The 10,731-nt window shown below is 45.4% G+C and overlaps 1 protein-coding gene across 10 annotated transcripts in view; it reads right to left on the reverse strand.

Moving 5' to 3' along the window:
* SPATA22 (spermatogenesis associated 22) overlaps positions 1–10,731 on the reverse strand; it is a 1,667,071-nt gene that overhangs the window by 661,351 nt on the left and 994,989 nt on the right. The window lies entirely within an intron of this gene.

Below are 10,731 nucleotides of genomic sequence, written 5' to 3' on the forward strand. Positions count from 1 at the left end.
CAGGAAGGGCTGGCTGCACGCAAGCCACTACCGGAAACATTTTGGACAAAAAGACACTGTTGCTGATGGCCCTGCCAATCCCACTGACATTGTGACTGAACAATCTTTATTGCCTTTGGAACTAACCCCACAACAGGATTACAAATCAAAGTTAAGGTCTGCCATTTGGACTCTGGCTAATTAAGTCCATTGGGCGTCGGTCCAGTGGTGAAGCGGTTGGAGCATGGGAATGGATTTTAACACCTTGACTATGTGGGAGAAAAAAAATGAACTCTAGAAAAAGACATAATGGTCCTATTATATGTTTGACAGTATTATTTTTCCTCATGGCAGTTATGACGTGTCTTGGTTGGATTCTCCCCACTGTTTTTCCTCCAACACAACACACCTCTCATACACCCAACAGCACTCAGGAACACACCTATCACGTCCTACCCCCTCATGAACAAGCCCATAGACTAGCCTTGCGAAACAATACCTTCATACAGATGCTACACCACACTCAGCAGGCCAGTAATAGCACCAATTGTTGGATATGTGGCCGCATCCCACCTCATCAGAAAAAGGGAGGGATGCCTCTTTTTCCTTTCCCATTCTCTTATAATGGAACTTGTGAAGCCTGGTTCGCCCTAATAACAGCTGACGATACTACCCCCACCTCCTGCCCTGACGGAAATAATTCATGCAAGAATGGGTGGCCTTGGGGGGGATTTAAACAAGGTACTCAATACTGCCTGTTACCCTAATAAGGAGGGAGATCCTCAGGCGACCGGTACAGTCCTAGAAAGTGAAGAATACAAGCAAGGGAACATGACCATGTCCTACAAGATGTTAAATACCAAACCTAAAAAGAATGCTGGTCCCCTTCCATCTCGGTCTCACCAGTAAAAGGACACCTGTGCATCCAGAAAAATGGCTCTGTTCCATTAGGACACAGTGACTGTCATACCACTATAAGTTTTGAAGACAGAGGAAAGTCCTCATTTCTAGCATCTCGCCATACTTATTTCATCTGTGGCCAAACGGCCTATGTGCAGCTGCCCTTGAACTGGGGGGGAACTTGCTATATAGCATTCCTGTTACCCCCTGTCTTTGTGGCCCCATCCACTTACCACCGAGACCTCCTAGTGCCCCATGTCAGACATAAAAGAACGATCGATACCTCCTTGGTTGACCAAATGGAAACCTCATGGGAACAGTATACAGATTTTAACAAAGGGTTCTTCTTCTTTGTTGGCCCTGTACAGAACAGCAAGCTTATACGCAGGTTGACAAGGACCTTAGAGGCTGTTGTAAACCAGACGGCGTCTGCCCTGGGGAGCTTAACCCAGGAGCAGTCTGCCATACGATTGGTTACTCTCCAAAATCGCCTTGTCTTTGACATCATCTTGGCTGACAGAGGCGGAGCCTGTAAAATTATAGGCTCTAGCTGCTGTATATTTATTCCTGATAATTCCCCATCTGTATACACGGCCATAACAAAATTACACAAGATAGCCGTAAGTTTACATCAAGAACCTGGCACTTGGACGTGGTCTGACTGGTTCTGGAAGATAAGATCGTCCTGGCGATGGCAACTGCTGTCAGCAGCAGGTATAATATTCCTGATAATAACTGGATGCTGCCTTTGCATCCAATGTGGTCCTGCCCTGTGCGGTCTATGCGCTGCAAAATGCATTCCTAAACCACTTGTCCAGCAGAGAGAAAGGGAAAGAATCATGTTACAAGAATGTATAAATGATCTCATGCAAATTGAGATATAATGTAGGTACACTCTGGGGCAAGGAGGGAATGTGGAAATAAAATCTATAATTATGCCCCTTCGCGGCCCTCTGCGCGATCTAATTATGCCCCTTTGCGCGATCCCCTTTGCGCGATTAATAATTGCCCACATTAAAAGCTGGCACCATTTTGTTTTTAATTCACCCTTTGGTGTCCCAGGACCTCGAGCACGAGCACGACACCCCTGCACCTGGCCGTCCTCATTTTCACCATCTGTCTCTGTGGTTTCTGCCAAGTCCGGGAAACCAGTACATGAGTTCCTGCTCCCCCGCAGAGATGGTTCATGTTTCTGACATGAAGCACGAGCACAAACCCCCAAATGAGGAAGCCTCCCCCTTCAAACTGTCAGATTATTTCACATCGCAAGTCCCCTCACGAAGCCTAAGACACGCCCCCATTTCTTCACACTCTGCTCCTCTTGCTGATCTTTGTTCCTCTATCTGCCACGACCTGTGTGCTCCTCTATTTTGCCTCGTGACCAAGACTGTATAAATATTCTGCTGTTGAAAATAAAGACATCCCCACTTCAAGAGAGGGACTTGAGAGATTGCTCCTGTGCCCGCTTGGTGCTGGAAGCGCTCCCTTAACTCGAGTTATTGGTCTTCTCCTCCTTCATTTGAGCACCACGGACTCCTCGCTTTGCATTGACAAGAAATTATGATTTATTAAGCATAGAAATTCAGAAATTAGGTAATAAGTACATTTAATTTACCACAGAGTGAAGTGGCTTACAGTGGAATGGCATAGAGTGAAATAGCATATACTGGAGTAGAGTATAGTGGATTGGCATACACAGAAAAGGCGTAGAGTGGAGTTGTATACAGTGTAATAGCAAAGTTTGGACTGGCATAGAGTGAAGTTGTGTACAAAGTAATAACAGAGTGGAGGGGTATAGAGCGGAGCTTGTACAGTGGAGTGGTGTAGAGTGTAATAGTGTATAGTGGAGTAGGGTACAATGAAGTGTGGTGTAATGGAGTGGTGTAGACGAGTGGCATACAGTGGTGTGGGGTAGAGTGCTATAGCATATATATTGGAGGGCGTACATTGGGGTGGAATCGAATAGCATAGAATAAAGTGGCATAGAGTGGGGTGCCTTACACTGTTGTGGTGTAGAGTGGATTCTGTAGAGTGGAGTGCCATACAGTGGAATAGCATTCAGTGGAGTGATGTAGAGTGGAGTGCCATACAGTGGAATAGCATACAGTGGAGTGTTGTAGAGTGGAGTGACATACAGTGGAATTGGGTAGAGTGGTGTGGCGTACAGTAGAATGGCATAGAGTGGAATAGCTTATAGTGGAGTAGCATCCAGTGGAGTGTCGTAGACTGGAGTAGCGTACAGTGTATTAGCGTAGAGTGAAGAGGAGTAGAGTCTCATACAGTGGTGAGGCATAGAGTGGAGTGGAGTAGAGTGGAACAGGGTATAGTGGAGTGGCTAGAGTGGGGTGGCAAATGGATGTATGCAGCCTTTAGCAGCAATGTATCTTATGGTGTGCAGAGTAACGCACAACTTTGAATTACAATGCCTTGCGCTTCTCCAGATTTACCAATCTACGCAGGGCCACATATGGTGGACTTACAATCCTTTGTAAATCTGACTTAAGTATTGCACTGCTCATGCGGCACCATGAGTGATGCAAGAGTACCGCAATCCAATAATACAACTAGGTCTACTTATATTTTGGGGCACAGTATACCATGAACACTTTACTGTATGCCTTGGTATATGGCGATGACAAGCCAGTATATAATTGGGTAATGTCTGTTTTTAAAGAATCAAAAGACAACGATAGTGTTTTTACTACACTTTGGCTGTGTTCAGTGTTAGGGCCTTAGGTAAGTAGTAGGTAAGTAGTAGGTCCCTATCTATTACCACTTTATTAAAATGGTAATAGGTAGGGAACTTTATTTTTATTTTCTAATGTATTCTTAAATAGGTTTACGGCCATGTACCATGGTAGTTTAACAACATTTTGTGAAATTCCGCAATAGTACAGCATGACAGGTATCACTATGTTTGAATGCCTTATAACTTAAAACACTTACCCAAAGTAACTGCAGTATCCAAAAAGCATCATCTCTGCACCATAATGTATAATCCTGCCAAATGTCATGTACATCAATTCAGCCATCAAATAAATACTCTACGGAAAATGCATTGGTGAAAAACGCATTTTGTGACCCCCTTTTATCTTTGCACCCTCTTACCGATTCACCACAAAATGTAGAAAATGCTATAGGTCTGGAAAGTTTTGTGGTGGTTATCAAACTTGGGGAAACTTTTAGGGAGCTAATATCCGAGGAATACAAATCTTTGGGAACACTAACTATACCTACAGAGTGGCATTCAGATTTAATGTGATTTCTTTCTTTTTATCTATAGTATTTGTTTATTGGTTTACATAATCATGTGCCCATAAATGTATCTTTTAGTTGTTCATTTAGTAATTCTGAAACTTTACATACGTAGTATAGTTTTTTTAGGGGCTTTAGTAGGATTGTGCTACATGTGAAGCATGTGAATGAAATCCAATCAATGTAGTTATAAAAATGAAGAGTATCTTTTTTTCCCTAACGGATAATTTTCATGTCCTACATATAGTAGCTTGTGTAGCTCACTGCTAGGTAACGTTTCTATTTTGTTGCAGAGGAGTACATAAGGAAGATGTTTTTTGTTTAGCTTGTTGGGCACAGTTTTATTTTGTGAGCCAGAGAGCATGCAAAGAAAAATTATGTAGATTAATATGTTTTCTATTCGTTATGTATTTGTTTACAGGTTTCCATTAGCATGTGACCATAAATAGGTCTTTCAGTTGTTCCTGTGGTAAATCTGAATCTTTACATATGCAGTCTATTTTATTCTTTGGGCTTCCTTGATATGCTTAGTGGGATTCTGCTACATATGAAGGCCAAAGTGAATGAAAGACAAGCATTGTTATTGTCATAAAAACTGAGAATATTATTTTTTTCCTAATCACTGTTAGGTCATTTTTCCATTTAATTGCACAGGAGTACAAAAGGAAGTTGGTTTTTGGTTGGCTTGCTGGGCAAAGTTATATTTTGTGAGCCAGGGAGTATGAAAAGAAAACGTTTGTAGATTGGATGTATTCTATTTGTTTATATGTTTCCATTAGCATGTGACCATAAATGGGTCTTTCAGTTATTCATGTTGTAAATCTAAAACTTTACATATGCCGCCTAGTTTATTTTTTGGGCTGCCTTGTTACTTTTAGTAGGAATGTGCGACATATGAAGCCCAAATTGAATGAAAGGCAATCATTGGTATGGCTATACAAATTGAGATTATTATATTTCCTAGTGGTCAATGATCATGCTCTCCAAATAGTAATTTGTGTGGCTCATTGGTAGGTACATTTTCATTTTGTTGCACAGGGGTGCATAACAAAAATGTTTTTTGTTTGCCTGTCGGACGGGCCAGTTTTATTTTGTGAGCCAGAGAACATGGCAAGAAAACTTATGTAGATTAAGATGTATTCAATATGTATTTGTTTATAGGTTTCCATTAGAATGTGACTTATAATGTGTCTTTCAGTTGTAGTAAATCTGAAACTTTACATTTGCAGTCTAGTTTCTTTTTTGGGCTTCCTTGGTACTTTTAGTAGTATAATGCTACAGGATATCACTAAGTTTAAAATCATTATAACCTAAAAGATATTTACTCTACTTACCTGTACTACCCCATAGAATCATCTGCACCCCCTTATATGTAATACTGCCAAATGTCATACTTAAGAAGCTGACGTTTTTCACACTACTTAAAATACAAAAGTCTATGGAAAATGCATTACATTTCATCCCTGTTTTGGTACCCTCCTTTTTTACTTTGCACCTCCTTGAACTTTGCACCTCCTTGACCAAACACCGCAAAACTTTCAGTTCTACCAAAATGAAACAGGGGCAGCAAGTCTGCAAAGTTTTGCACACATTCCTCAAACAGGTGCACAGTTAATAATGGACACAAATTCCAAAATTCCCTATCTCTAGTCAGCCTAACTATAACTACAGAGTAGCTACTGCCCTATATATGTGTGTGTGTGTATATATTTTACAGTTAACCACTAAAAATGTCAGTCGTGTATGTAGAAGTCTAATGCAACAAGATGATAGTTCTCTGTTGCAGTGGTACAACATTCTGTAAGCTAAAGTAGAAGGAAAAGTAATACTGGACTGGTGGTCAGCAGAATGAAACTGGAAGCAAAATACAGAAAAAAGTGTGAGTGTGTGCACAACCACATAAAGGTGTCAGAGTAAGCACACCAGCGCAAGCACCTTTACTGAATTTATGGTGGGAGACAAAGAGCCTTATTTACAGATTACTGTCTGGTCCACCGATCTTCCAGGACAGCAGATGGATTTAATTTACTTCAATTTCTTCACCGAAGATCAACCACAATACCCCCACCAGGCAGATCTCTTCGTCTTCACCAGAGCTTCACCAGAGCTGCCATTATGGGGGCTCCTTTAAAGGCCCTGAAAGTGCAGTGAGCAGTTTTCATATTTAATGTTCGTGGTTCTTAAGAAACAAATTTACAACATTAAGTTCATTTAAGAAAAACTGAAAATAAATGTTGCCTATATGTTCAGAGCTTTCTCCCTGTGAGTCAGGCCCGGTTCTAGAGGGTGGGCCAGGCCCACCCAAACATGAGCCTGGCCCACACAAACAGGAGCCTTGGCCCTCACAGTGAGGCCTTGAAGGCATGCGCACAACGGCATTTGGCTCAAAGGGCCGTCTGTGTGTGTGTGCGCCGGACTGAGACAGCTTCCCTGGCGAGCACACACACAGACAGTTCTTGAGATGATCGCAGCCGCACCCGAGTACTTTACAGGTCTTTAAAAGACCATTGATATGTTAACAAGGCTCTGTTTATTTTTTCACCCCTTCATCTCCACTGGCGAAAGGACAACGGTCACCTTTGCCTACTGTTCTGCTGTGTAGATATTTCATTTTCTATGCGCAGGAGAAAAGTTTATTTATTCCTATTCACCTTTCCTGACCCCTGCAGCTGCTTATCAGATCTGTCTGTGACACAAAGTTTGTTTTATGGAGTAGGTAAGAGAATGTGTTACTATTTGTTTTTCTTCTTTAAATCTGCACAGGCCCAGCAGGACACATACTTCGTGGCACAGTACCTACACTTTATTAGATGCCTTCATATTTTTTACAGTGGTTATTTTTTAGCTGTTTGCTTTTATGTTTTTTACTTTAATTATTTTAATTCATTGTACAGTTATTAAATAAAGTCAGTGTGTGCTTAATTTGAACAGTTTTTATCATTATCATGGCTGACGCAGGACAACAATAAGACAATAGAAAATGCCCAGATAACCCTGGTGATTAATGATCCTGATGGAGAGCAATCATTTGTCTGTTAGTCGTTTTTAAATGCAGATGAACTGTATTTAATGTGGAAGCTCAGTGAGTTACTGCTTTTTCACAGAGATCCTTGTGTTACTTGCACTTCAGAAGTTACAACCCTCACATAAAACAGTGAACAATGAACTGTCACCAAAGAGCTGCATATAAACATGAACGGTAGAGTTAGAACTTTGCTTTTTTTGTTTTGTGATATAGTTAGACTTCCTCAGTCTTTCATTATTCTAATGTTGCTTAAATGAGTATTTTTGGGCAGATATACAGTCAAGCTGACCCTCATGGAATACTCTTTAAATCCTACAGTTGTGCTTTCCCAGACCCTCTTAAAATATACTGCCCACCATTACGGACTTGGTCCATCCGGACCAGGCCGGCTTCATGCCCCAGCGGGCCACTAGGCATAACATTAGGCGAGCCCAGGTTGCGATCTCGGCCTGGCGGGGCTTGGGAGAGAGAACAGCGTTGCTGTTGGCAGACATGGATAGGGCGTTTGACTCCCTGAGCTGGACCTACCTGTTCGCTCTCTTGGGTCGACTGAACCTGGGTCCCCGTTTCATGGCCTATCTACGCCTCCTCTATACAGACCTGATGGCGGCGGTTCACGTAGGCAGTGGCGTCTCTCGCTCATTCAGCATTCGGCGGGGAACCAGACAGGGGTGCCCCCTCTCCCCATACCTTTTTGCGCTAGCAATGGAGCCCCTTGCGGCGTGGGTGCGGATGGATGCCCAAATGAGGGGCTTCCAGTGGTCACCGGGAGTGGCGGATAGATGATGTGCTATTTTTTCTTTCCGACTTGGATCGCTCTGGGCCTCGCATTCTGCGGATCCTACATATTTTTGGTGAAACATCGGGGCTCTATATGAATCCTGGGAAGTCCACACTCTGGACTCTAGGGGGTCCGCAACCACTGGGTGAGTGGGCTGATGGGCTGCAGGTGACGGCTGAAGGTGTGAAATATCTCGGAGTATACCTCACGGAGGACACCTCGGTGGCCCTGGAGCGCAATATCGCCCCGGTTTGGGACCATACGCGGGATGATGTCAAGGTGTGGGCCAGGATGCCGCTCTCCATTCAGGGTAGATCTGCCATCTTTAAGATGGTCGCGCTCCCACGTTTATTGTATCAACTACAGAACCATCCGGCGTTGGTCCCGCGCACTTGGTTTCGGCGCCTGAACGCGACCTTGAGCGGATTCTTGTGGGAAGGAGGTGCGGTACGGGTTGCTCTGCGGACTTGTTTCCGCTCCACCTATACCGGGGGTCTTGCCACATCTGACGTACTGTCATACTATCAAGCATCACATCTCCTGGTACTAAATGACTGGTGGTACGCGGACAGGGGGGATCCTGCATATGCGGTGGAGCGCTACCTTATGGGCTCTGCCTCCCTACATACGCTGCTGTACTCGGCGCCCCTCCGGAGATCGCTGCCGTCCATCACGCAGGTGGTTTTCCAGATCTGGCGGCAGGCCCTACGCAGGATGGGTTGGTGGAATGTCCTGACCCTGGAAACCCCATTGTGGCAGAATGGTAGACTGCCTCAACTGGCGGCCCTGGTGGGCTTTCGGCAATGGGACATGATAGGAATATCTACTCTGGGAGACGCTATGTCGGGGGGGCCCTCAAATCCTTTGCTATGCTGCGGGAGGAGTTTGACATGCCACATGCCCAATTCTACAAGTACCTCCAGTTCCGGCATGCCCTTACCCCATATATCCGAGACGTGGAAGATATGCCGGACTTTAATCCCATTGAGGCCAAGGTCTTTATGGGGGAGTTGCCGGACAAAAAGATCTCCCGCATATACCAAACTCTGGTGCGCCATAGTACTCCAGACCTTGCCCACCTTAGGACCCAATGGGAGCAGGATGTTGGGGAGCTTGACGAGGACGATTGGGTGGAAGCTCTAGAAGGGCCTAGGGGAGCGGCCGTCTCCACGCGCTTGCGACTGATACAATTCCGGTACCTACACCGTACATATTACACTAGGCAGCGCTTGTGGAGGGCGGGTTTGATTGCATCCCCGACATGTCTTAGGTGCGACTCAGCGGTGGGTACGCTGCTGCATACAGTGTGGAGCTGTGGGGCTCTTCAGAGGTTTTGGGACAGAGTGTTCCGGTGTTTGAGTGAGGTACTGGCCTGGGAGCTGCAGAGGGACCCCAAACTGGCGCTCCTTCATGTGCTGGCTGGTGTAGGGGGGAACAGATACAAGCGTCACTTACTACTTCTGGGTCTGACCTTGGCAAAGAGGGACATAGCGAGATCCTGGAAGGCGCCTCATGCTCCCACCTTTACAGCTTGGCAGAATGGGATGGATTTTTGTATGGGTCTGGAGCAGCCTGTCTATGTCGCACGGGGGTGCCCCCTCAAGCACTATAAAATTTGGAAGAGGTGGGCGGACTATCGAGGCCTGGACCCTGGACCCACCCTTGGAGGAGGAGGCCACACAGTATGTCTGACGGCCTTACGGCCTTTGTACTGGCGAACAATCTGCAGCGCATGGCACGAAACGGACGGAGCAGGCAGCAGCACGCGTGGGGGGTGGGGGGGGAGTTGAGGGTGGGTGGACGAGGGCGGAGGGGTTTCTGGTACTATTGGACATTTCTTTGATTACACTCTTCTCCTGATTCACCGCCTATGAAAATGTTTGCATGCTGTATTATTGGTCATTGCTCTAGTGATTGTCTCTGGTGCTCAGAGAATTCCGCGATGTATTTCTGTCATGCAACTAATAAAATCTCTTTTCAAAAAAATATATACTGCCCACCAGTATGGATTCCTGCACCTTGTAATCCTCAATGGCTTATGTGACATTCCCTGCAGACTGATTTACATACCTGCATGATTGATTGTCTCTGTATAATGTGTGCGTGATGTAAAGTACTGTGACACCCTACACTGATATGAGTAGTGCTATACAACAAATGAAATGCATTTGAGGGAGGGGCTACGGAGAGATGAGTGGCGCTGTAGGAGGGTGGTAGTGAAGGAGTCTGAGGAGGAGGTCATAAGGGGGAGGGGCTACGGAGAGATGAGGGGCACTGGAGGAGGGTGGTAGTGAAGGAGTCTGAGGAGGAGGTCATGAGGGGGAGGGGCTATGGAGAGATGAGGGGCACTGGAGGAGGGTGGTAGTGAAGGAGTCTGAGGAGGAGGTCATGAGGGGTAGGGGCTACGGAGAGATGAGGGGCACTGGAGGAGGGTGGTAGTGAAGGAGTCTGAGGAGGAGGTCATGAGGGGAGGGGCTACAGAGAGATGAGGGGCACTGGAGGAGGGTGGTAGTGAAGGAGTCTGAGGAGGAGGTCATGAGGGGGAGGGGCTACGGAGAGATGAGGGGCTTTGTTAGAGGGTGGCAGTGAGGGAGTTTGAGAAGGAGGTCAATGGGGGGCTACGGAGAGATGAGGGGCACTGTTGGAAGGTGGTTGTAAAGGTATTTACGGAGAAAGAGGTAATTGATGTGGCACCAAAAAATACTTTTGCATCAGCACTAAAGCAGCCCTCTCATGGCCTTTCTGTTGTTGTTTATTTATTTAGCAGTCGGGACATAAGGGCTACTGTGGA

This window comes from Lissotriton helveticus, chromosome 3_1, assembly GCF_964261635.1.
Source record: "Lissotriton helveticus chromosome 3_1, aLisHel1.1, whole genome shotgun sequence".
Classification (NCBI taxonomy): domain Eukaryota; kingdom Metazoa; phylum Chordata; class Amphibia; order Caudata; family Salamandridae; genus Lissotriton; species Lissotriton helveticus.